Raw genomic sequence first — 25,421 nt, forward strand, 5'->3', positions numbered from 1 at the left:
GTTGTATGTCATCTGGTTCAGACAGAAACATTCTATTCTCTTCTTCATAGAGGTAAAAGAAAATGCAAAAACTAGTTTGAAATTCAACTCCTCACTTATTAAAGAGGCTCAAGCACTTTTTTTTCAAATAAAATATTATTGTTTGAGGCAAGTATTAGGTTCTAAGGCAAAGAACATTCAGTTACTTGGTGTTACTTAACTTTTACATCTATAAATGTAATTATAATATACAAATTTCGTGTATTCATCTTGGTTGCTTTAAGGAGGTCATTTATTTAGTTGTCACTGATATGATCACAAGATCTTTAAAATTGTGTTCATTTATAAGTACAAAATGTATCTTCTAGATAGGATAATAATTTAAGAGAATCACCTTTATAAAACAGACACAAAAGTTAAGGAACAGCTCCATTTTCAATTATTAAATTAATTTAGCCTTAGATATTTTGTAAAGCCTGAGTCAAGTCTGGTAGGCTTCCTCCAAATGGAGTGACAACTGCATGTTTTCATAAGGTATCAAGTTTAATTAACCCTTAATCTTATTTAAGGATGCTAGTCATTTCTTCAGTTCAAACATTTTGCTAAGTGTTGATGTGATGATGAAATAGTCTGATTCACACGACTTAAGAGATGAAGATATAGTCCATCTTGGTAGGATAGGCATAGCACCAGAAGTATGAGGCCAGATTGTCATGCTGTGTTGGCAGTCTGGAGGCAGAGAAAGGATGGGAAATGAAGACCAAGTTATAAAATTTTACATTCCACTCACGATGGCATGCATCTTCCAACAGGGGTTCCATAAACTCCTGAGTGTCTTCATCTGGATACCAAATATACTATGTAGGAGCACATGATGGGCATTTCCTTTTCAAAGAATGATATTATTGTAAACTGTGTTTTTGGGTTTAATCTCTAATTTAAAAAAAATACTGGATATAAAGAGCATAGATCAAAAGAACACTAAAGTACACTCTAGAAAAATAGTTTTGGTAAGCTGTGAAACAGAGAAATGGAAATGCCAGTTTTTTCTGATTTGTGCAACTAATCATCTAGATTGTTTATGATAAAAGTTTTCCTAAAATAACGCTGCTGCCCACCTACTCTAGAAAGCCTTATGAAGAGGCCTAGAGGGGCAACAAAAAGTACAGTATTATTGTTTTATGTCACTGTTCCCTCTTCTCCTCTTTCTACATCTCAGAAACCATAATACCACTTGCATTAGAGAAGAGAGAGCAGATCTAGAGTAAGCAGAAAGACTCACTCAACTCTTAAAAGAACATCTTGGTCCTACATGAGTTGCTGATTTAGGATCTTCCATTTTTTAAATTTGATTCCTAAGCTTAATTTGGAAGATGTTAATGTACAAGGGCGTTTGTGCACATATGTGAGGGTGCATGATGAGTGTGGTTGAAGACACTGTGGGACAATTTCAGGTATTGATCTCTACCTTTATCCTATCTTAAAGTAGTTTTGCTTTATCATCCACAGCCCAGCATAGCAAAGTAATTGCTTTGGGCTATCTTAGAACTGAACTGAATCGTGGTGTTCTAGCTGGATAGATATAAATGAATCATAGACAGAGTTAGCTGGTAGTGTGGGGATGATGAGAAAATATTCTCCTACAAAGCATACTGCCTGAAACAAGGCAAATGAAGGCTTTGGGTCAGTATTCATGGACTTCTGTTGGGATACGAATAATCCAAGTTAACAGCTTTTTCTAAGGATTATTTTTGTAGCAAGTCTCAATTTAAAAATTCAACAAAACAACATTGATGATAAACTGCTATTATTATTTTTCTAAACCAAACTTCTACACAAATTGTCCAACAAAAATCAAGGAATATGCTTGAACAAATTTGTCTCTATAGTTATGCCAGCTAGTGGTAATGACAATATACATTTAACAGCTATCTCCATCAGAATTCCAACTCGATTCTTCATGGTGTTGGAAAGAACAATTTGCTGATTCACTTGGAATATGAAAAGACCAGAATAGTGAAAATTATTCTCAACAATAAAAGAACTAATGGGGGAATCACGATCCCCAACCTCAAGCTATATTACAGAGCAATGGTGATTAAAAACAAACAAACAAAGAAAGAAAGAAACAAAAGCAACTGTGTGGTATTGGTATGGAGACAGGTAGGTAGATCAATGGAATAGAATTGAAAACCAAGAAATGAACCCACACCTATGGTCACATGATCTTTGACAAAGGAGTTAAACCAACCAGTGGAAAAAACACAGCATTTTCAACAAATGGTGCTCATTCAACTGGTAGTCAGAGTGTAGAAGAATGCAAATCGATCCATTCTTATCACCTTGTACAAAGCTATATCATTCCTGGGCATATACCCAAGATATGGTTCTACATATAAGAAGGAAACATGCTCCACTATGTTCATACCAGCCTTATTTATAGTAGTCAGAAGCTGGAAAGAACCAGATGTCCTTCAACAGGGGAATGGATACAGAAAATGTGCTACATTTACACAATGGAGTATACTATTCAGCTATTTAAAACAGTAATTTCATGAAATTCTTAGGCAAATGTATGGCACTAGAAAATATCATCCTGAATGAGGTAACCCAATCACAAGAGAACATACATGGTACATACTCACTGATAAGTGGATATATTAGCCCAAAAGCTCATAATACTCAAGATATAATCCACAGACCAAATGAAGCTCAAGAAGTTGGAAGACCAAAGAGTAGATGCTTCAGTCCTTCTTAGAAGGGAGAACAAAATATTCACAGGAGGAAACACAGAGACAATGTGTGGAGCAGAGATTGAGGGAAAAGTCATACACAGATGGTACTGCCTGGAAGATCCGTCCCATATATTGTCACCACACCCAGACAATATTGGTGATGCCAAGAGGTGCATGTTGACAGGAGCCTGATATAGCTGTCTCCTAAGAGGCTCTGCCAGAGCCTGAGAAATACAGAGACAAATGCTCTCAACCAACCATTGGATTGACAATGGGGACACCAATGGAAGAGTTAGAAAAAGGACTGAAGGAGCTGAACCTGTTTTCAACCCCATTGGATGAACAACAATATCAACCAACAAGACCCTCCAGAGCTCCCAGAATCTAAACCACCAACCAAAGATTACACATGAAGGGACCCATGCCTCCAGCCATATATGTAGCAGAGGATGGCCTTATCAAGCATCAGTGACAGGAGAGCCCCTTGGCTCTATGACTGCTCAATATCCTTGTGTAAGGGAATGTCAGGGCAGGGAGATGGTAAGGAGTGGGTGGGTGGGTGGGTGGTTTGGGGAATACTCTCATAGAGGCAAGGTGTGGGAGGAAGGGATAGGGGGATTCCAGAGGGGAAATCATAAAGGGAATAACTTTTGAAATGTAAGTAAAGAAAATATCCAGCAGTAATAATAATAAAAAAGTAACTACGAAGTTTTGGAAAAACTGATTTGACATATTGTATCATAAAGGACTGGCACACAATATCTTTCAAATATTTAGGAACTACAGATTTAAAATTCAATGTAAAAATGATTGTTGGTGAATGACCTTTTCTGAGGCTCAGCTGCTCAATAGAAGCCCAAATTCCACTATAATATCTAGGCACGATACGTGTCATTTTAAGGACTCTGTACCATCTTAAAGTTTACCTGGATGGTTGTTACCTCTTATAGAAATTATCATATCTACCACCAAGTAAACAGATACTCACTATTAAAAATGCGAACATTTTAGAGAGAACCGAAATGAATTCCTATGCAGCAGGAGAAATTACTCATAGCACAGTGTTGACAGTGGTGGTGAGAACAGGAAGCTGTTCTCAGCATTTATTCAAATCTACTAAAAAATATCACAAGAGACATGGATAAGAGCACATTTGCAATTTGAATAGTCACAAATGCTTCACTTTAAATTACTCGCTTCTGGGTCCTGGGATAATCCATTCATCTTTTCTTTTGCTTGCTGATTGCTCACATCGAGATGGATTGTTTGCTGTGATTTAAAAACACCTCCATGAGAAAAACACAAACCAAAACAAAGGAAGATATACAACAATAAAAAACTTAGAATCTTAAACTAATGTTGGTATGTTTTAGCAGCATTTTTCACTCAAATTTAATATAAAATTAAATTTTGACTAGCAAATTTTAAAATTTGAAAACATAAAGTCGGGGGAGAAGACTAGATTTGGTGTAGTCTGTACCTGGTGTGTCTCCCAGAGATGTCTTCATGACTTTCATTTTAATTAACTAGAAACCAGCATTTATTTTTATTGTAGTAGTATTCAGGTTTTCCTTATGGTTCTTCTTAGGCTGTAAACTTCTCATACATCTGTAGGGACTTATAACAACAGATTTCATTTTAATTAAAATATCAGTTCAACTAGAAAAACAAAACTATAGAGAATATCTGTTACATTATTGGTTTCAGAAAGCTTATAGAAATATTTAAGTTCATGCTGAGAACTTTTACTATGTTTTTATATCAAACTGTTTATTTATATGAGGATTTGATATCTTTAAATGTCTCAGCAGTACTTGGTTCTTAATTCATCTGCTCTGCTTCCTATAACTAGAATAATCTAAGCTATTCATAGTATTATCTACAATTGTTAAAGGGTAATTTTTTTTTCTGGGAAAAATATCAACTGTGTTAATTTTCTATTTGGTATATTGTCTCACTACATAGCCCTGGATGACCTTTAATGTTTTATGAATACCCTCAGGCTAGCCTGCTGCTTTCTACATTGTTCTGAGTGAATTTAAACTTAAGCCTTCTCAGCCTCTTGTGTGCCACACCTAATGGGTAATAGGAAATTTAATTATTCCATGAAAAGCATTATTTAAAAACTCTGGAGAAGTAAATAGGTAATCAAAAGTATTTTTGTAACAAAATTGGGGGATGGAGTAGGCTAGAAACAATGTGAGTTAGTAAAAATACAATTATTTTCTGAGTTCTGTTATTCTGAACACTGCAGATGTTTTATATACATACATATATATGTATATATGTATATATTTATGCGTGTGTGTATGAATTTACATACTATATTTTGTCCTTTTACATTCCATTTCTGATTATGCAATCATTCAATCATATAAATCAATATTAACTTTGTGGATATCTTACCTATATGATTTGTATGTTTGATTTGAATATTATGTTACATTTCATCACAATGCTGTGATTCTAATGTAGACAAGGAAAGTGGTAGAAACTCATCCACACAACAGTCCATATAACTACAGGTCAGCATCCTCCCAGATTTCTGTAGCGCCCTTGTTTTCTCTGACTGGAGCCTAGATGGAGACCCTTGTTTGCACTTGCATGATCAATGACAGCTCTGGAAACCTCCTGCAGATAGAGTCATTTTGTCTATCATTGAAGTAAATTTGAACTTCAAGGGACATTGAGTGTTCCCTGTAGATCTGAAATTTAAAAAAAATAAGTGAAATTAATAGATTGGAATGTATCTTAGGTGTACACTAATGGAAAAGATTATCAGAATTTATAAAAGTACTATTTTGAACTCCTGAAATATTCAGAGAAACAAACAACAATAAAAGAGCTAATATATTTAAAGTTCTTTGGTGACAATACAAATATAAAATAATAACGAAAGTGTAGAAACTAATCAACTAGAGTATAATATACACAAACATCTTAATAAAATTAATTCATAGGGTTGGGGATTTAGCTCAATCGTAGAGTGCTAGCAAGCGAGAGGTCCTGGGTTCGGTCCTCAGTTCTGGGGAAAACCTTAATTAATTTATTCAATTTAACGTTTACTATATAGTTTTTGTATGTGCTTGTTTGTATATATGTGTATGTTCATGTGTGTGATGTCTGAGAGAAAACAAAGAATTTATAAGCTGAAGGGAATGTGAGGCATAGTAAATTTTAATTAAGGTCCTAGGATATATGGAGAACAGAACAGTTGACCGAGGAAACCTCTGATATGATGAAAATGTAAGCCCAGAAAATACCTGCATATCAAATAAATCATTCATTGTATGGCACAAATATGATCAAGTTATATGTCTCCCTGAAAGAGGACTACTCATGGCTTGTCAGTGGATACTGGGAAGTAATTGGCTGTGATTACATGAACCCTTCCAGAAAGGAGGAACAAAGCAAGGAAAGTCCAGAGAAACCCCTGGGCTTTATAGGAGGGGATGCTGCTTGATTCCCAGAGTTATTCAGTGGTTAGGCTGCTGGCAAAAACACTCAGTGAGCTGATCAGTAGAAAAAGTCACAGACTGAGAACTTACTGAAGGGAAAAAGAATCATTCCTAGTTAGAGCAAAAATAAAGATAGCTATGGGGAAAAAATACAAAGAGAAGGACCAGATGGCATCTATGTGGCTTTTTTTCACACAGTTATGCTCAGAACAGACAATATAGTGTGGGTATATAGGTAAAATTGTATATGTTTCTTTTTATAAATACATATACTTACCTACCTACACGCACACAGACACACAGATACACACACACACACACACACACACACACACACACACATATATGTTTCACAAATAATCATGGCATATATTCATTAATATGGGTAAAACATATATATATGCTGATATTTATATACATCATTGTTCTCATTAGTAAAATAAATATATTAAGTACATTCACATTTTGAAATGTTTTAAAAAAGACCTTGAGTCTTCTGTGAGAAAGCAGTTTGCTGTAAATATGTGATTATTTCTTATTCACTCGAATCAAAAAGTTTCCTGCGAGTAGAACCTTAACTGAGAAATTTTCTCAATCAAACTGGCTCAAGAAAGTACTACAAGAGGGAAGAAAATAATTAATACGAGGAAATACAGAGACAAAGTTTGGAGTAGAGAGTGAAGGAAGGGCCATTCAGAGACTGCTCCACCTAGGAATCCAGCCCATATACATACAGCCACCAAACCCAGATAATATTGCTGATGTCAAGAAGTGCATGCTGACAGGAACCTGATATAGCTGTCTCCTCAGAGACACTGACAGAGCTTGACAAATACACAGGTAGATGTTGGCAGGAAATGACTGAACTGAGAACAGGGTCCATATTGGAGGAGTTAAGAAAGGATTGAAGGAGATGAAGGAGCTTGCAATCCCATAAGAACAGCAATGCTAACCAATCAGAGCTCCTAGGGTACCAACTACCGTCTAAAGAGAACACATGGACAGATCCATGGCTCCAGCTGCACATGTAGCAGAAGATGGCCTTGTTGGGCACCAATGGGATGAGAAGCCCTTGGTCCTGTCAAGGCTCAACCCCCACAGTGTAAGGGAATATCAGAGCTAAAAGGCAGGAAGGTGAGTGAATAGATGAGGGAACAACCTTATAGAAGAAAGGGAAGCGGGAATAGGATGGGGGTTTAAAGATGGGAGAACTAGAAAGGGGATAAAATTTGAAATGTAAATAAAAAAATCCAATAAAAACTTAAAATTAAAAAGGAAAGAAAGAACTAACAGCTGTCCTTTTCCCCTCCAAAACAGAAGGCACAGAAAAGCTGGACATGTCAGACTAACAAAATTCAAAATATTCTACAAAGATGTACCAATCAAAATACAGTGTTATCAGCTTTAAAGTGGTCACATAGACTTAATACTTTATACTTTGTCTATTGCAGTCTTTTCTTATCTTAAGGTTAGCTGCAATGACCCTTTTAGGTTAAATCATAGTCTGAAGTATTAAACTTTTCCAAACTATTTGTATATCAGGACTACTCTTTTGTCTCTCACTCCTCTCAAAGATCTTGACCCTGTTTCTTAATGTTACAAGGCAAATACCAAAGTTCTGGATCTATTATTACCATTATTACTGGGACCTATGTGGAGAAAGTCATTTAGGAACTATAAAAATCACAAAACAAATACATGGGGTAGTACCATTACTAACACATTCTTTATCGGTTTTAATTATCCCCCTCACCATTGTGTGATCTTGATAACTGCATCTCAGAGCAATTTGCCAGTTATATCCTTAATTATTGATGACAAAGATTCATTGAAATTGGACCATGAGATTTATTATGTATTTAGTCTCTAAAATGGAAGGAACAAAGCTAAATCATAAGGCACACATTGAGGCATGTAAAAGAAAATTGAAGGGAATTGCTAAGTGAAATTCTTTTCAGAGGTACAAATTCTAAACACTTCCTTCTACTCTATAGGTTTCATGGGCTTATTGATTATTGGAAATGGGGGAGCTTAACTATATCAAATAATACACACTGAAGCATATAGTGAAAGTCTTAGAGGGAAAGGAAATCAGATTTGCAAGCCAAGCTGTTGCTGACTAAATACTAGAGAAGTTATGCATCTCAGAGGGACTTGAAGATGTGACAATTATGTATAATCGGGTGGTTCTGGTGAATGTCTCATGTATGTCTGAGTGAAAGATGTTCATCTAATTGAGAGAAAGTGCATCTTGTACATCTCTCTACATATACTGACATCAGCACTGCATAACTTCAGCCTGCTTCGGTGAGGAACAAGTTCCTAAATTAATTCTTTCATTTGGCCACTACTGTCAAGTCAATCCCTGTTTACAATACTATACCGAAGGTCTTTGAACAGTTATGGTGGTGGTAAAGTACTTAGTTTTTATATCAGTTATCAATGAAATGAAGATTTTCCTTTATATATGTTTTCACTTTTTTAAAATATCAGTTATCTCAGATTTTTATACAGTGAGTTTTAATGGTATTTGCCCTTCACCAAACTCATCGCAAATCCATCCCCTTTTTCTCCCTACCTAAACATGTGTTTTATTTTTCCCCCATCAAGTCCAATTTAGATTATCCATATATTAAAGAATGCCTGTGATCAACTTGTCATTGGCAAACAGTCTTGAAAAAAAATGACTTCTACTCTTCTAGCAGCCAGCAACTGCAATAGTACCTTGTTCACGTGCAATACTTCACAATTTAACTTTGTAATAAACAAGACAAACAAACAAACAAAAAGCATTATATTGTTAGATGCTTAGCCAGCACTTCTACCTATGCATTTCTTAAGTACCTGGTGCTGATTCAGGACAGGGCATCAAGTCTCTGAAACTAGAGTTAGAGATGATTGTGACTTGCAATGCGGGGGCTAAGATTCTATCGCAGATCTTCTGGAAGAGCAAATGCCCTTTCCTGTAGAGCCATCTTTGTTGCCACTAATAAGCCTCAAAATAATCTTAAAGTTATTTTGAGAATTCTTTAAGTGCATACGGTACTTTATTTTTTTCTCACCCTTCCTTCAATTTCTCACTTGTCATGTACTCCTATTTAAATCCAGAACCTCTTCTTTTTTAAAATTATTATTATTAGTAGTAGTATTAGTATTAGTATTAGTATTAGTAGTAGTAGTAGTAGTAGTAGTAGCAGTAGTAATATATGTATACATACACACACAAACACACATCATGCTGATAATAGTTAGGGTTGTTCATATGTATATGCTCAAGGTTAACCACATTGCCAGGATTGCCAAAGGTCAAGAAAACAATGACCACTGATTATGTAGAAGAATGGAGTCATCATCCACTATTTGTGTGATTGCAAACTGATATAGCCCACTGTGGAATATCGTGTGGGGATTTCATTCCAAACTCAAAAGTATACTTATCATATGACCTAGCTATACTACTCATTGAAATAACCCCAAAAAATAACACATCCAACTGGACAGGTTATTGCTCAATCATGTTAATAGCTACTCTATTAACAAAACCAGGAAACGGAGACCCAATCTATGCCCTTTAACATGTGAATAGATGAAAAAAATATAATAGATATGTACAATGAGTCTTTTCAATTATAAAGAATTCTCTGAGCAAAGGAAACGTTAAGGATGCTTATAGAGGAATTTAAATACAGCAACAAGGCTATGCTGTCAAGAAATCACATCCAAAGGAGAGTCCCTTTGTAAACAACTTTAATCCCTAAGGTTGAAAATAAGTTTACTTTGTAGAAGGAAGCAGCCATATTTGAAAGTGACATCAAAATTGAAAGGCCTACCAAGTGACAAATCAGTGAAAGATCTGACAATATGAATCAGAGATAGGATACAACTAACTCACAAGAATAGACAGAAAAGATGGGGGGGAGAGAGAGAGAGAGAGAGAGAGAGAGAGAGAGAGAGAGAGAGAGAGAGAGAGAAACAGACAGAGACAGACAGCAGAGAGAGAGACAGAGTGACAGAGACAGAGACATAGAGAGAAAGAGACAGTTTTACAGGGACAGTTATATAGAAACAGGTTGTAGATGAAGACAGAATGGTGAGAGAAGAGAAGGAGCCAGATGATTAGAACAAATTGCCAGAGATAGTGTGTGGCCATGTAGAGCAATTCAGTGAGAATCTGAGAGAAACCAGACTGAATCTGTCAGCTTAGAGAGGAGGTTGAGCTAGAGCAGCTGAATTGAATCTGCCAGCTAGAGTTCACAAAGATCTCGAAAAGATGACCTTACTCAGCAGTAAGCCTCTAAAACAGAAATTACATCTGTTGACAAAAAGCTACTTTTACAGATGCTGACATGCTCAGTACGTTCTCTAACAAAATATAACTTTTCAAATATAGTGGCATATACGTATGAAATGTTATGATGAAACTTATTATTTTGCATGCTAATTAAAAAAGAATTTAAAACATCAAAATTTAAGTCAGATATGTTTAAACTCCCAACAAGCTATAAAATTTAGTTGCAATGTGTTGTCTATCTTTTTGTTGTTTAGCCATGTAAAAAAACATTTGAACTTAGGAGATTAAAGCCACCCAATTTGTTTTGTGAATTTTTAAGAAAAAAAAAAACTCTCCGTCAAAAGTTTAAATAGATGTTGTTGCCTCTTTTCAAGTGCCTTTATCATCTGGTGCAGAGCACAAAGCATGTATCATAATCTACTATTAGCTAGGATATTTGTTCCTTCATAAAGGGTGATAATGCCAGTTGATTTTCATGCACTGTTTAAATCTGCCTGTTTATTCGTGACTCCCATTATCTTAAAATAATGCATATACCAGAGTGAGCTTTCATCCATAATTTAGTCAATGTGCTTTTCTGGATATTTTAGATATCCTGAATTCTTTTCTATGGATAATCCCAGAAGGAAAAACAAAAGAAACTACAATTTCCATCAAACTTCAACTTCATATGGAAACACAAAAGTCCCGGGGTAGCTAAAACAACCCTAAATAATAAACGAACTTCTGCAGGTATCTTAGTACCAGATTGTATGTTGTACTACATAGATTTAGTAGTAAAAGCTGCAAGGTGTTCATATAAAACAAGCACACTGAACTGTAGGGCAAGTGGGCTGAGAAAGGTACCCTGATTCCTGCTGGAGATAAGTCGAATTACCAGAGGACCCTTAGGGACAGCAGGCACATTCCCAGTCTCCCAGGAGATCAGGGCCTTCTCTAGTACCTGCAGTCACCACAGCCCCCTGTAGAGAGGTTTGAGACAGACTAATCACATAAGGCAATGCTCCAAACCCTTCTTCCACAGGTGAGGATGTGACCACGGGTTACATAGGCTCAAGAGGGATCAATAACAGAAGCAGGACCACGCCTCTAAATATGTAGATAAGATTTTTCCAAGCACTTAGGCCAAACCAATAGGAAGTGCTTGCTGTCTAATATGGACCTATCCAAAAACTCTACTTAAGAATCGGGTTCAGAAAGTTTAAAGGTGTGCAGGAATTATTCCATCGTCTGACAGCTTCTGTAATAAGAGCTGTAACACTGAGAGATCTGCTCTCCAGAAATCGAAATTGCAGCCAGAAGCTGTTCTGCTCCCCTCGCTGGCTAGTCTGGCTCAGTCTGGCCTGAGCAACCAAAGAGGCAGAGGCAGAAAGGAGCAGAACCAGTAGTGGAGGCAGCAGAAGCAGTCTCCTTTGCTCCCTGAGCTCTCTCCCCTTTGCCCGAACCCACGCACCTAGCCCGGTCTGGCCAGAGAAATCCGTGGAAAGCCCCAGGTATTGAAGCCCCACACTGAAAAATGAAAACAAATTGAAGACAGGGGCATAGTCACATGTCCCCAAATATCTGATTTTTGGCACAGAAACCAATGCACACAAGAGAAAAGGCAGCATCTTCAATAAATGCGGCTGCTAATATTAGATGGCTAGATGTAGAAGAATAAAAATTTGTACAAATCTATTTCAACTCCAAATTGATCAAAGATTTCAAAGTAAAGTCAGATAGCATTATTCATATAGAAGAGGAATTAAATGGGAAATCAGATTGAACTCCTTCACACAAAAACAAATATTCTAAGTAGGACACTGGTAACATAGGCACTATGACTAAAAACTGATATTTGACCTCATGAAATTAAAAATGCTTCTTTACAGCAAAGGATTTGCAACATTTGAAGAAAGTGGCAGCCTGAAGAATGAGAAAAGTCTTCACTGATTATATAACAAATAAAGGGTTAATAACTAGAAGATGAAAGACCTCATTCCCCCCAATAAACCCCTACACATCAAGATAACATAGCACCTACTTTAAAAATAAGGCAGAGGATAAAATATAGATTTCTCAAAAGATAGTTTCCAATGAAGAGAAATAAAACATTGTGTTACAAAGAGATAGAAGGAAAATAGAAGGATCCACTAAGGATGATAGCAGATCCTAGGAGGAAATATTGGGTATGATTACTAAGAGGAAAGACCTTTGGAAAGTTATATGAAAACCCATAACTGTAGAAGATTCCTAAAATATATACATATATGAAAGGAACATAAATGGACTCATATAATGGCTTAGATAATGCCGCAACTAGACATTTTATGGCACCACATAAAAATTTTAGTGATGGGATTTGGTTATATGCTATGGAGTTATTGGTCAAAGTAGTCCCACAGTTCATGCAAACATCCCAGATTATTGTCAAATCCCTGGTTACTCTCCACAACCTGATTGTAAGACCTGATTGCTGAAAATATACTGTGTCATCAAACATAGAGAAAGTGAATTGTTATACACCTAGATACATCACACCTACTGAATAGCATTCATGGTATGGAAGGTATTTTGTATGCTATCGGAAAAAGAAAATTAATGATCAGTAACGCCCAGCTACAAATGCTGAAAACTGTAATAAAAATCTCCTTGCAAGATAAACTGGTGCGATAATGGCAATAACCAACTACATCTTGATAGGATTTAAGGCTGAGTATTTCATATGGTTTCTATGTAGCACACAGCTAAAATGGCCAAGAACCTGAGAGTAGCTATTCTATAGGCTGGAGGGGAAAAGCTTCTATTATTCTGATGAAAGAACGTAGAATTAAAATGACTCCTAATGACATATTGCTATACATATGAATCTAAAAATTGTCAAGTTTCATCAGAGAAGCTTTATTTTGTTGTGTATGGTAATTACACATAGACCTACATTGGAAAATATTCAAAAAGAGAATTTTTAGCATGGGTCCTAAATGTGTCCCTCACCTCAAGGCTCTGTTATCTATTCAGAGAAAAATGCAGAAATAATATAAGGGCCAAAGATGTTGGATAACTTACAAAAAAGCTAGATTTTGCTTTTATTTTCTGCCTACTGCCAGAGATGACCAGGCCTCACAGCTCTCTGTACCAAAATTCTGTGGGAGAGAGAGCTGGACTCACAGAAGTGTGGACAATCCTGAATGCTCAGGGGAGACCACCATCCCTGCTCACATTCCTGGCACAAGAGGAATGCATCTAGAGCCCTCTAGACACAGGAACCTAGAAGCAGTAAGAGTCAGGATACTTTCAGTTTCTTCTGCACTCAGAGCTGAAAGGCAGTCACCAGGCACACTGATAAACATGAAAGCAGAGGTAAGACCACCACTACTGCTCCGAGGGACCTGTCTGTAGACTTTAGGACACTAACCCAGGAGAAGTCTGGGATAGGACCTTTCTGGTTTCTGTCTGCTCCCAGAACTGACTATGTCTCACAGCTTTCTGTACCCAGATTCCGCTGGGAGAAAGCGGGTCTCCAAGAGTACTGACACACAGGTTTACAGTAGGGTCAAGCCACTGTCAGAGACAGCAAGAGCAACTAATAACAGAGACAACCAGATGGCAAGAGGTAGTGCAGGAATCTAAGCAACAGAAATCAAGACTACTTGGCATCATCAGAGCTCAGTTCTCCCACCAAAGCAAATACTGGATATCCAAAAACACTGGAAAAGTAAGATTTAGATTTAAAATCACATCTCACGATGATAATAGAGGACTTTAAGAAGGACATAAATAACTCACTTAAAGAAATACAAGATAACACAGGTAAACAAGTAGAAGCTCTTAAAAAGGAAACACAAAAATATCCTTAAAGAATTATAGGAAAACACAACCAAACAGGTGAAGAAATTGAACAAAACCATCCAGGATTTAAAAATGGAAATACAAACAATAAAGAAAGCACAAAGGGAGACAATCATGGAGATAGAAAAACTAGGAAAGACATCAGGAGTCATAGATGTAATCATCACCAACAGAATACAAGAGATAGAAGAGAGAATCTCAGAGGCAGAAGATACCATAGAGAACACTGACACAACCATCAAAGAAAATATAGAACGCAAAAAACTCCTAACCCCAACTGTCCAGGAAAACCAGGACACAATGAGAAGATCAAACCTCAAAATAATAGGTATAGAAGAGAGCAAGGATTCCCAAGTTAAAGTGCCAGTAAGTATCTTCAACAAAATTATAGAAGAAAACTTACCTAACCTAAAGAAAGAGATTCCCATAAATATACAAGAACCCTACAAAACACCAAATAGATTGAAGAGAAAAGAAATTCCACATTTCACGTTATAGTCAAAACACAAAATGCACAAAACAAAGAAAGAATAAGATCAAGTAACATATACATGCAGACTATCAAAATTACACCAGTCTTCTCACTAGATTATGAAAGCCAGAAGATCCTGGACAGATGTCATACAGACCTTAAGGGAACACAAATGCCAGTCCAGGATACTATATCCAGTAAAACTCTCAATTACCATAGACAGAGAAACAAAGATATTCCATGGAAAACCTAATTTATACAATATGTTTCCACAAATCCAGCCTTACGAAGGATACTAGATTGAAAACTCCAATACAAGGAGGGAAACTATACCCTAGAAAGAGAAAGAAAAAAACAAAGAGAGCCACACAAACATAATTCCATCCCTAACAACAAAAATAACAGGAAACAAAAATCACTATCTTACTGTCAATTAACATCAATGGACTCAATTCCAAATAAAAAGACAAAGACTAACAGACAGGATACTTAAAGAGGACCAGCATTTTGCTGCATATAGGAAACACACCTCAGTGATAAAGACAGACTTTTCCTAAGAGTAAAAAGCTGGAAAACAATATTAAAGCAAATCATCCCAAGCAACAAGTTGGGGTAGCCATTCTAATATCGAATGAAATCTACATTCAACCAAAGTTACCAAAAAAGTTAAGGAAGGACACTACATATTAATCAAAGTAAAAATCCAGCAAGATGAACTCTTAGTCCTGCATATCTGTGCTCCAAATGCATGGTCACCCACCCTCATAAAAGAAATCATACTAAAGTTGAAAGCACTCATTGCACCTCACACAATAATAGTGAAAGACTTCAGCACCCAAGTCTCAGTAATAGACAGATCGTGAAAATAGAAACTAAACAGGACATTGAGAAACTAATAAAGTTATGAACCAAATGAATTTATCAGCTATCTATAGCATATTTCATCATAAAACACAGGAATATACCTTCTTCTCAGCATCTAATAGTACCTTCTCCAGGACTGATCATATAATCAGTCATAATAAAGGCCTCAACACATACAAGAAGATTGAAATAATCCCATGTATCCTAGCAGATCACCACAGACTAAGGATGGTCTTCAATAACAAAAATGGCAGAAAGCCCATGTACAAATGGAAATAAAACAATAATAACTTGGAAAGGAAGAAATAACGAAAGAAATTAAAGACATTTTACAATTTAATGAAAATAAAGACACAACATACGCAGACCTATAGGACACGATGAAAGCGGTGCTGAGGGGAAAGCTCATAGCTCTAAGTACCTGCAAAAAGAAAGTGGAGACAACATATACTAGCAGCTTGACAGCACACTTAAGAGCTCTAGAACAAAAAGAAACAAATACAACCAAGAGGAGAGATGGCAGGAAATTATCAGACTCAGGGATGAAAATAACCAAGTAGAAACAAAAAGAACTATATAAGAATCAACAAGACGATAGGTAAGATCAAACGATAAGTAAACCCTTAGCCAGACTAACCAGAGGGCACAGAGTGTGTATTCAAATTAACAAAAATCAGAAAGGGAAAGAGAGACATTAAAACAGAAACTGAGGAAATTCCACAACTCATCAGATCCCACTATAAAAGCCTATGCTCAACAAAAGTGATAAATCTGGTTGAAATGGACAATATTCAAATGGATACCAGGTACCAAAGTTAAATCAAGATCAGATAAACCATCTAAATAGTTCCATAGCTCCTAAAGAAATAGAAGCATTTATTTAAAGTCTTCCAACCAAACAAACCCATGACCAGATGGCTTTGGTGCAGAATTCTATCAGATCTTCACAGAAGACCTAACACCAATGTAGTCCAAAATATTCCACAAAATAAAAACAGAAGGAACACTACCCAATTCCTTTTATGAAGCCACAATTATGCTTATACATAAATCACACAAAGACACAACAAAAAGAACTTCAGACCAATTTCCCTTATGAATATCAAAGCAAAAATACTCAATAAAATTCTCACAAACTGAATCCAAGAACACGTCAAAATGATCATCCACCATGATTAAGTAGGCTTCATCCCAAAGATGCAGGGATGGTTCAATACAGAGAAATCCATCAACATAATCTACCATATAAAAAACTCAAAGAATAAAAACCACATGAACATCTCATTAGATGCTAGGAAATCATTTGGCAAAATTCACCACCCCTTCCTATTAAAAGTCTTGGAAAGATCAGCAATTCAAGGCCAATGACTAAGCATTGTAAAAGCAATATATAGCAAACCAGTAACCAACATCAAACCAAATGAAGAAAAACTTGAAGCAATTCCACTAAAATCAGGGACTAGACAAGGCTGGCCACTTGCTCCCTATGAATTCAATATAGTACTCGAAGTCCTAACCACTAAAATCAGACAACAAAGGAGGTCAAAAAGATTCAAATTGGAAAGAAAGAAGTCAAACAATCACTATTTGCAGATGATATGATAGTATACTTAAGTGACCACAGAAGTTCTACCAGAGAACTTCTAAGCCTGTCTGTCAGTTGGAGGTCAGCATGTAGTTCAACGCATGCATATTGATCTATTCTTGTAGCCCTGTATAAAGCTCAAGTCCAATGGATCAAGGACATACACATAAAAACAGATATACTCAAACTAATAGAGGAAAGTTTGGGGAAGAGGCTCGAACACATGGGCACAGGGAAAATTTTCCTGAGCAGAACACCAATGGCTTCTGCTCTAAGGTCAAAAATCAATGAAAGGGACCTTGTAAAATTGCAAAGTTATGTAAGGAAGAGGACACTGTCATTAGCACAAAACAACAACCAACAAATTGGGAAAAGGTTTTTACCAATCCTACATATGATAGACAGCTAATATACATATTAGCTGTATATATATAGAAAGTACTCAAGAAGTTAGACTCTAGAGAATCAAATAACCCTATTAAAAATTAAAGGCATACAGAGCTAAACAAAGAATTCTCAGTTGATGAATATGGAATGGTTGAGACACACCTAAAGAAATGTTTACTGCAGTTAGTCATTAGGGAAATGCACATCAAAGCAACCCTGGTATCTAACTCATACCAGTGAGAATGGCTAAAATCAAAATCCCAGGAGACAGCAGATGCTGGCAAAGATATGGAGAAAGAACGCTCCTCCATTGTTGGTGGGATTGTAACCTGGTACAACCACTCTGAAAATTAGTCTGAAGGTTCCTCAGAAAATTGGACATAATAGTACCAGAGGATGCAGCTATACCACTCCTGTCCATATACCCAAAAATTGCTGCAACATATATCAAGAACATGTGATACACTATGTTCATACCAGCCTTATTTATCATAGTCAGGAGGAGGAAATAACCCAGATGTCCTTCAATGGAGGAATGGATACAGAAAATGTGGTTCATTTACACAATGGGGTACTACTCAGCTATCAAATACAGTGACTTCATGAAATTCATAGGCAAATGGATGGAACTAGAACATATCATCCTGAGAGATGTAACCTAATTACAAAATATATACATGGTATATACTCACTGATAAGTGGATATTAGCCCACAAGTTACAATCAACATACCATATGAAGATCAAGAAGAATGTCCAAAGTGCAGATCCAGTCTTTCTTAAAAGGTAGAACCAAAATATTCATAGGAGAAGACAAAGTTTGGAGCAGACACTGAAGAAATGGCCATTCAGAGTCTGTTCCACCTGAGGATCCCATATATATATAATCAGCCATCAAACCAAGACAATATTTCTGATGCCAAGGTGTGCAAGCTGACTGGAGCCTGATACATTTGTCTCCTATTAACCTCTGACCAAGCATTACAATGCAGAGGTGGATGCTCACAGACAACCATTGAAACAAGAACAGGGTCCATATTGGAGAAGTTAGAGAAAGGATTGAAGGAGCTGAAGGGGCTTGCAACCCCATAAGAACAACAATACCAACCAACCAGAGCTCCCAGGGACTGAACTACCATCCAAAAGTAGTGCACTTAAAGTCACAGAGACCATAACATCATACTTTAAGCCTTCATAGGCTTATCCAGACAAAATTCCAGCATTGATAAGAGTAAGTAGACACGAAGTCCCACCTTTAAACAAGGAATTATTTGAATTTGATACTTCTCACAAAAGGAAAAGGATAACTTCTTCAATGAAGTATCTGTATATTCCAAAATTCCCAGTTGGACTCCTACCTTTTAGTAGCTGAACAATTTAAAACAGATTCCACAGTTTTATATATTTAGTTTTGCTCTATCTATCTATCTATCTATCTATCTATCTATCTATCTATCTATCTATCATCTATCATCTATCTATTTATCATCTATTTTTTGTGTGTGCTTTAATTTTGTTTTGGTATTTTTGAGGGTTGTTTTTGTATGTTTATTTTGACTTTTTTAATAGAGAGAAAGTTCATGAACTTTGGTATCTTGTGTGGTCAAGAAAATCTCTATTAAGTTGGCTAAGAGTAAAGACTATGATTCATAGTATTCTATAAAATATTAAATAAAAACAAAACCATCAAATATTGAAATAAAAGTAATCAAGGACTCTAGAGAGATTAAAAAGTACTTTCTAAACTTAGAGTATTAAATGATTTATACAATTTGACAATGTTTTCCTACAATGTGTTTTCATAGAATAAGTTATAATTTACAAGTTACAATAAGTTAGCAAATTCAATATCCTTGCTATGACAGAATCTCAGGGAGGTAAGACCACTTCAATGGAGGAAGTTTCATCTTAAACTGTGTTAAATAAGATTAATAAATAGAAACCTGCAGATCCCGGCCCGCAGCAGCTCTCTGCTCCCAAATCCTGTGGGAGAGAGACCTCACCGCCTGGTCAGGTGGGCACTCCTGAGGCAGCAGAGCAGAAAAGACCACCAACACTGCCCACCCCTGCCCACATCCCTGGCCCAAGAGGAAACTGTATACGGCCTCTGGGTTCCCATAGAGGAGGGCCCAAGAGCAGCAGGACCGCTGCGCCTGAGACACCCCCATAACCTGAAGAGAGCTACCGGATAAACAGTTCTCTGCACCCAAATCCCATGGGAGGGAGAACTAAACCTTCAGAGCGGCAGACACGCCTGGGAAATCAGAAGAGACGGCACTCTGCACACATTTCTGACGCCAGAAGAAAACACCCCACGAGCAAACTTGAGCCTCGGGACCACAGGTAAGACCAACTTTTCTGCTGCAAGTGACCTGCCTGGTGAACTCCAGAAACAGGCACACAGGAACAGCTGAAGACCTGTAGAGAGGAAAAACTACACCCCTGAAAGCAGAACACTCTGTCCCCATAACTGGCTGAAAGAAAACAGGAAAACAGGTCTACAGCACTCCTGACACACAGGCTTATAGGACAGTCTAGCCACTGTCAGAAAGAGCAGAAGAAAGTAACACTAGAGATAATCTGATGGCAAGAGGCAAGCGCAGGAACCCAAGCAACAGAAACCAAGACTACATGGCACCATCGGAGCCCAGTTCTCCCACCAAAGCAAACACGGAATATCCAAACACACCAGAAAAGCAAGATATAGTTTAAAAATCATATTTGATCATGATGCTGGAGGACTTCAAGAAAGACAGGAAGAACTCCCTTAGAGAACAAGTAGAAGCCTACAGAGAGGAATCGCAAAAATCCCTGAAAGAATTCCAAGAAAACACAATCAAACAGTTGAAGGAATTAAAAATGGAAATAGAAGCAATCAAGAAAGAACATATGGAAACAACCTTGGATATAGAAAACCAAAAAAAGAGACAAGGAGCTGTAGATACAAGCTTCACCAACAGAATACAAGAGATGGAAGAGAGAATCTCAGGAGCAGAAGATTCCATAGAAATCATCGACTCAACTGTCAAAGATAATGTAAAGCGGAAAAAGCTACTGGTCCAAAACATACAGGAAATCCAGGACTCAATGAGAAGATCAAACCTAAGGATAATAGGTATAGAAGAGAGTGAAGACTCCCAGTAAATATCTTCAACAAAATCATAGAAGAAAACTTTCCTAACCTAAAGAAAGAGATACCCATAAGCATACAAGAAGCCTACAGAACTCCAAATAGACTGGACCAGAAAAGAAACTCCTCCCGTCACATAGTAGTCAAAACACCAAACACACAAAATAAAGAAAGAATATTAAAAGCAGTAAGGGAAAAAGGTCAAGTAACATACAAAGGCAGAACTATCAGAATCACACCAGACTTTTCGCCAGAAATTATGAAAGCCAGAAGATCCTGTACAGATGTCATACAGACCTTAAGAGAACACAAATGCCAGCCCAGGTTACCGTATCCTGCAAAACTCTCAATTAACATAGATGGAGAAACCAAGATATTCCATGACAAAACCAAATTTACACAATGTCTTTCTACAAATCCAGCACTACAAAGGATAATAAATGGTAAAGCCCAACATAAGGAGGCAAGCTATACCCTAGAAGAAGCAAGAAACTAATCATCTTGGCAACAAAACAAAGAGAATGAAAGCACACAAACATAACCTCACATCCAAATATGAATATAACAGGAAGCAATAATCACTCTTCCTTAATATCTCTCAACATCAATGGCCTCAACTCCCCAATAAAAAGATATAGATTAACAAACTGGATACGCAACGAGGACCCTGCATTCTGCTGCCTACAGGAAACACACCTCAGAGACAAAGACAGACATTACCTCAGAGTGAAATGCTGGAAAACAAATTTCCAAGCAAATGGTCGGAAGAAGCAAGCTGGAATAGCCATTCTAATATCAATTAAACCCAATTTTCAACTAAAAGTCATCAAAAAAGATAAGGAAGGACACTTCATATTCATCAAAGGAAAATCCACCAAGATGAGCTCTCAATCCTAAATATCTATGCCCCAAATACAAGGCCACCTACATACGTAAAAGAAAACTTACTAAAGCTCAAAACACACATTGCACCTCACACAATAATAGTAGGAGATTTCAACACCCCACTCGCATCATTGGACAGATCATGGAAACAGAAATTAAACAGAGACGTAGACAGACTAAGAGAAGTCATGAGCCAAATGGACTTAACAGATATTTATAGAACATTCTATCCTAAAACAAAAGGATATACCTTCTTCTCAACTCCTCATGGTACTTTCTCCAAAATTGACCATATAATTGGTCAAAAAACGGGCCTCAACAGGTACAGAAAGATAGAAATAATCCCATGCATGCTATCAGACCACCACGGCCTAAAACTGGTCTTCAATAACAATAAGCAAAGAATGCCCACATATCCGTGGAAATTGAACACTGCTCTACTCAATGATAACCTGGTCAAGGAAGAAATAAAGAAAGAAATTAAAGACTTTTTAGAATTTAATGAAAATGAAGGTACAACATACCCAAACTTATGGGACACAATGAAAGCTGTGCTAAGAGGAAAACTCATAGTGCTGAGTGCCTGCAGAAAGAAAGAGGAGAGAGCATATGTCAGCAGCTTGACAGCACACCTAAAAGCTCTAGAACAAAAAGAAGCAAATACACTCAGTTGGAGTAGAAGGCAGGAAATAATCAAACTCAGAGCTGAAATCAAACAAGTAGAAACAAAAAGGACCATAGAAAGAATCAACAGAACCAAAAGTTGGTTCTTTGAGAAAATCAACAAGATACATAAACCCTTAGCCAGACTAACGAGAGGACACAGAGTGTGTCCAAATTAACAAAATCAGTAATGAAAAGGGAGACATAACTACAGATTCAGAGGAAATTCAAAAAATCATCAGATCTTACTATAAAAGCCTATATTCAACAAAACTTGAAAATCTGCAGGAAATGGACAATTTCCTAGACAGATACCAGGTACCGAACTTAAATCAGGAATAAATAAACCAGTTAAACAACCCCATAACTCCTAAGGAAATAGAAGCACTCATTAAATGTCTCCCAACCAAAAAGAGCCCATGTCCAGACGGGTTTAGTGCAGAATTCTATCAGATCTTCATAGAAGACCTCATACCAATACTATCCAAACTATACCACAAAACTGAAAGAGATGGAGCGCTACCGAATTCCTTCTCTGAAGCCACAATTACTCTTATACCTAAACCACACAAAGACCCAACAAAGAAAGAGAACTTCAGACCAATTTCCCTTATAAATATCGACGGAAAAATACTCAATAAAATTTTGGCAAACCGAATCTAAGAGCACATCAAAACAATCATCCACCATGATCAAGTAGGCTTCATCCCAGGCATGCAGGGATGGTTTAATATACGGAAAACCATCAACGTGATCCATTATATAAACAAAGTGAAAGATCAAAACCACATGATCATTTCATTAGATGCTGAGAAAGCATTTGACAAAATTCAACACCCCTTCATGATAAAAGTCCTGGAAAGAATAGTAATTCAAGGCCCATACCTAAACATAGTAAAAGCCATATACAGCAAACCATTTACTAACATTAAAATAAATGGAGAGAAACTTGAAGCAATCCCACTAAAATCAGGGACTAGACAAGGCTGCCCACTCTCTCCCTACTTATTCAATATAGTTCTTGAAGTTCTAGCCAGAGCAATGAGACAACAAAGGAGGTCAAGGGAATACAGATCAGAAAAGAAGAAGTCAAAATATCACTATTTGCAGATGATATAATAGTATATTTAAGTGATCCCAAAAGTTCCACCAGAGAACTACTAAAACTGATAAACAACTTCAGCAAAATGGCTAGGTATAAAATTAACTCAAATAAATCAATTGCCTTCCTCTACACAAAAGAGAAACAAGCCGAGAAAGAAATTAGGGAAACGACACCCTTCATAATAGACCCAAATAATATAAAGTACCTCGGTGTGACTTTAACCAAGCAAGTAAAAGATTTGTTCAATCAGAACTTCAAGACTCTGAAGAAAGAAATTGAAGAAGACCTCAGAAGATGGAAAGATCTCCCATGCTCATGGATTGGCAGGATTAATATAGTAAAAATGGCCATTTTACCAAAAGCGATCTACAGTTTCAATGCAATCCCCATCAAAATACCAATCCAATTCTTCAAAGAGTTAGACAGAACAATTTGCAAATTCATCTGGAATAACAAAAAACCCAGGATAGCCAAAACTATCCTCAACAATAAAAGGATTTCAGGAGGAATCACTGTCCCTGAACTCAAGCAGTATTACAGAGCAATAGTGATAAAAACTGCATGGTATTGGTACAGAGACAGACAGATAGACTAATGGAACAGAATTGAAGACCCAGAAATTAACCCACACACCTATGGGCACTTGATTTTTGACAAAGGAGCCAAAACCATCCAATGGAAAAAAGATAGCATTTTCAGCAAATGGTGCTGGTTCAACTTGAGGTCAACATGTAGGAGAATGCAGATCGATCCATGCTTATCACCCTGTACAAAGCTTAAGTCCAAGTGGATCAAGGACCTCCACATCAAACCAGACACATTCAAACTAATAGAAGAAAAACTAGGCAAGCATCTGGCACACATGGGCACTGGAAAAAATTTCCTGAACAAAAAACCAATGGGTTATGCTCTAAGATCAAGAATTGACAAATGGGATCTCATAAAACTGCAAAGCTTTTGTAAGGCAAAAGACACTGTGGTTAGGACAAAACGGCTACCAACAGATTGGGAAAAGATCTTTACCAATCTTACAACAGATAGAGGCCTTATATCCAAAATATACAAAGAACTCAAGAAGTTAGACCGCAGGGAGACAAATAACCCTATTGAAAAATAGGGTTCAGAGCTAAACAAAAAATTCACAACTGAGGAATGCCGAATGGCTGAGAAACACCTAAAGAAATGTTCAACATCTTTAGTCATAAGGGCAATGCAAATCAAAACAACCCTGAGATTTCACCTCACACCAGTGAGAATGGCTAAGATCAAAAACTCAGGTGACAGCACATGCTGGCGAGGATGCGGAGAAAGAGGAACACTCCTCCATTGTTGGTGGGATTGCAGACTGGTACAACCATTCTGGAAATCAGTCTGGAGGTTCCTCAGAAAATTGCACATTGAACTGCCTGAGGATCCAGCTATACCTCTCGAATATTACTCAGCTGTCAAAAACAATGACTTTATGAAATTCGTAGGCAAATGGTAGGAACTGGAAAATATCATCCTGAGTGAGGTAACCCAATCACAGAAAAACACACATGGTATGCACTCATTGATAAGTGGCTATTAGCTCAAATGCTTGAATTACCCTAGATGCCTAGAACAAATGAAACTCAAGACGGATGATCAAAATGTGAATGCTTCACTCCTTCTTTAAAAGGGGAACAAGAATACCCTTGGCAGGGAATAGAGAGGCAAAGATTAAAACAGACACAGAAGGAACACCCATTCAAAGCCTGCCCCACCTGTGGCCCATACATATACAGCCATCCAATTAGACAAGATGGATGAAGCAAAGTGCAGGCTGACAGGAGCCAGATGTAGATCGCTACTGAGAGACACAGCCAGAATACAGCAAACACAGAGGCGAATGCCAGCAGCAAACCACTGAACTGAGAATAGGACCCCCGTTGAAGGAATCAGAGAAAGAACTGGAAGAGCTTGAAGGGGCTCGAGTCCCCATATGTGCAACAATGCCAAGCAACCAGAGCTTCCAGGAACTAAGCCACTACCTAAAGACTATACATGGACTGACCCTGG

The sequence above is a fragment of the Rattus norvegicus genome, chromosome 20 (assembly GCF_021556685.1).
Source record: "Rattus norvegicus strain SHRSP/BbbUtx chromosome 20, alternate assembly SHRSP_T2T, whole genome shotgun sequence".
Classification (NCBI taxonomy): Eukaryota; Metazoa; Chordata; class Mammalia; order Rodentia; family Muridae; genus Rattus; species Rattus norvegicus.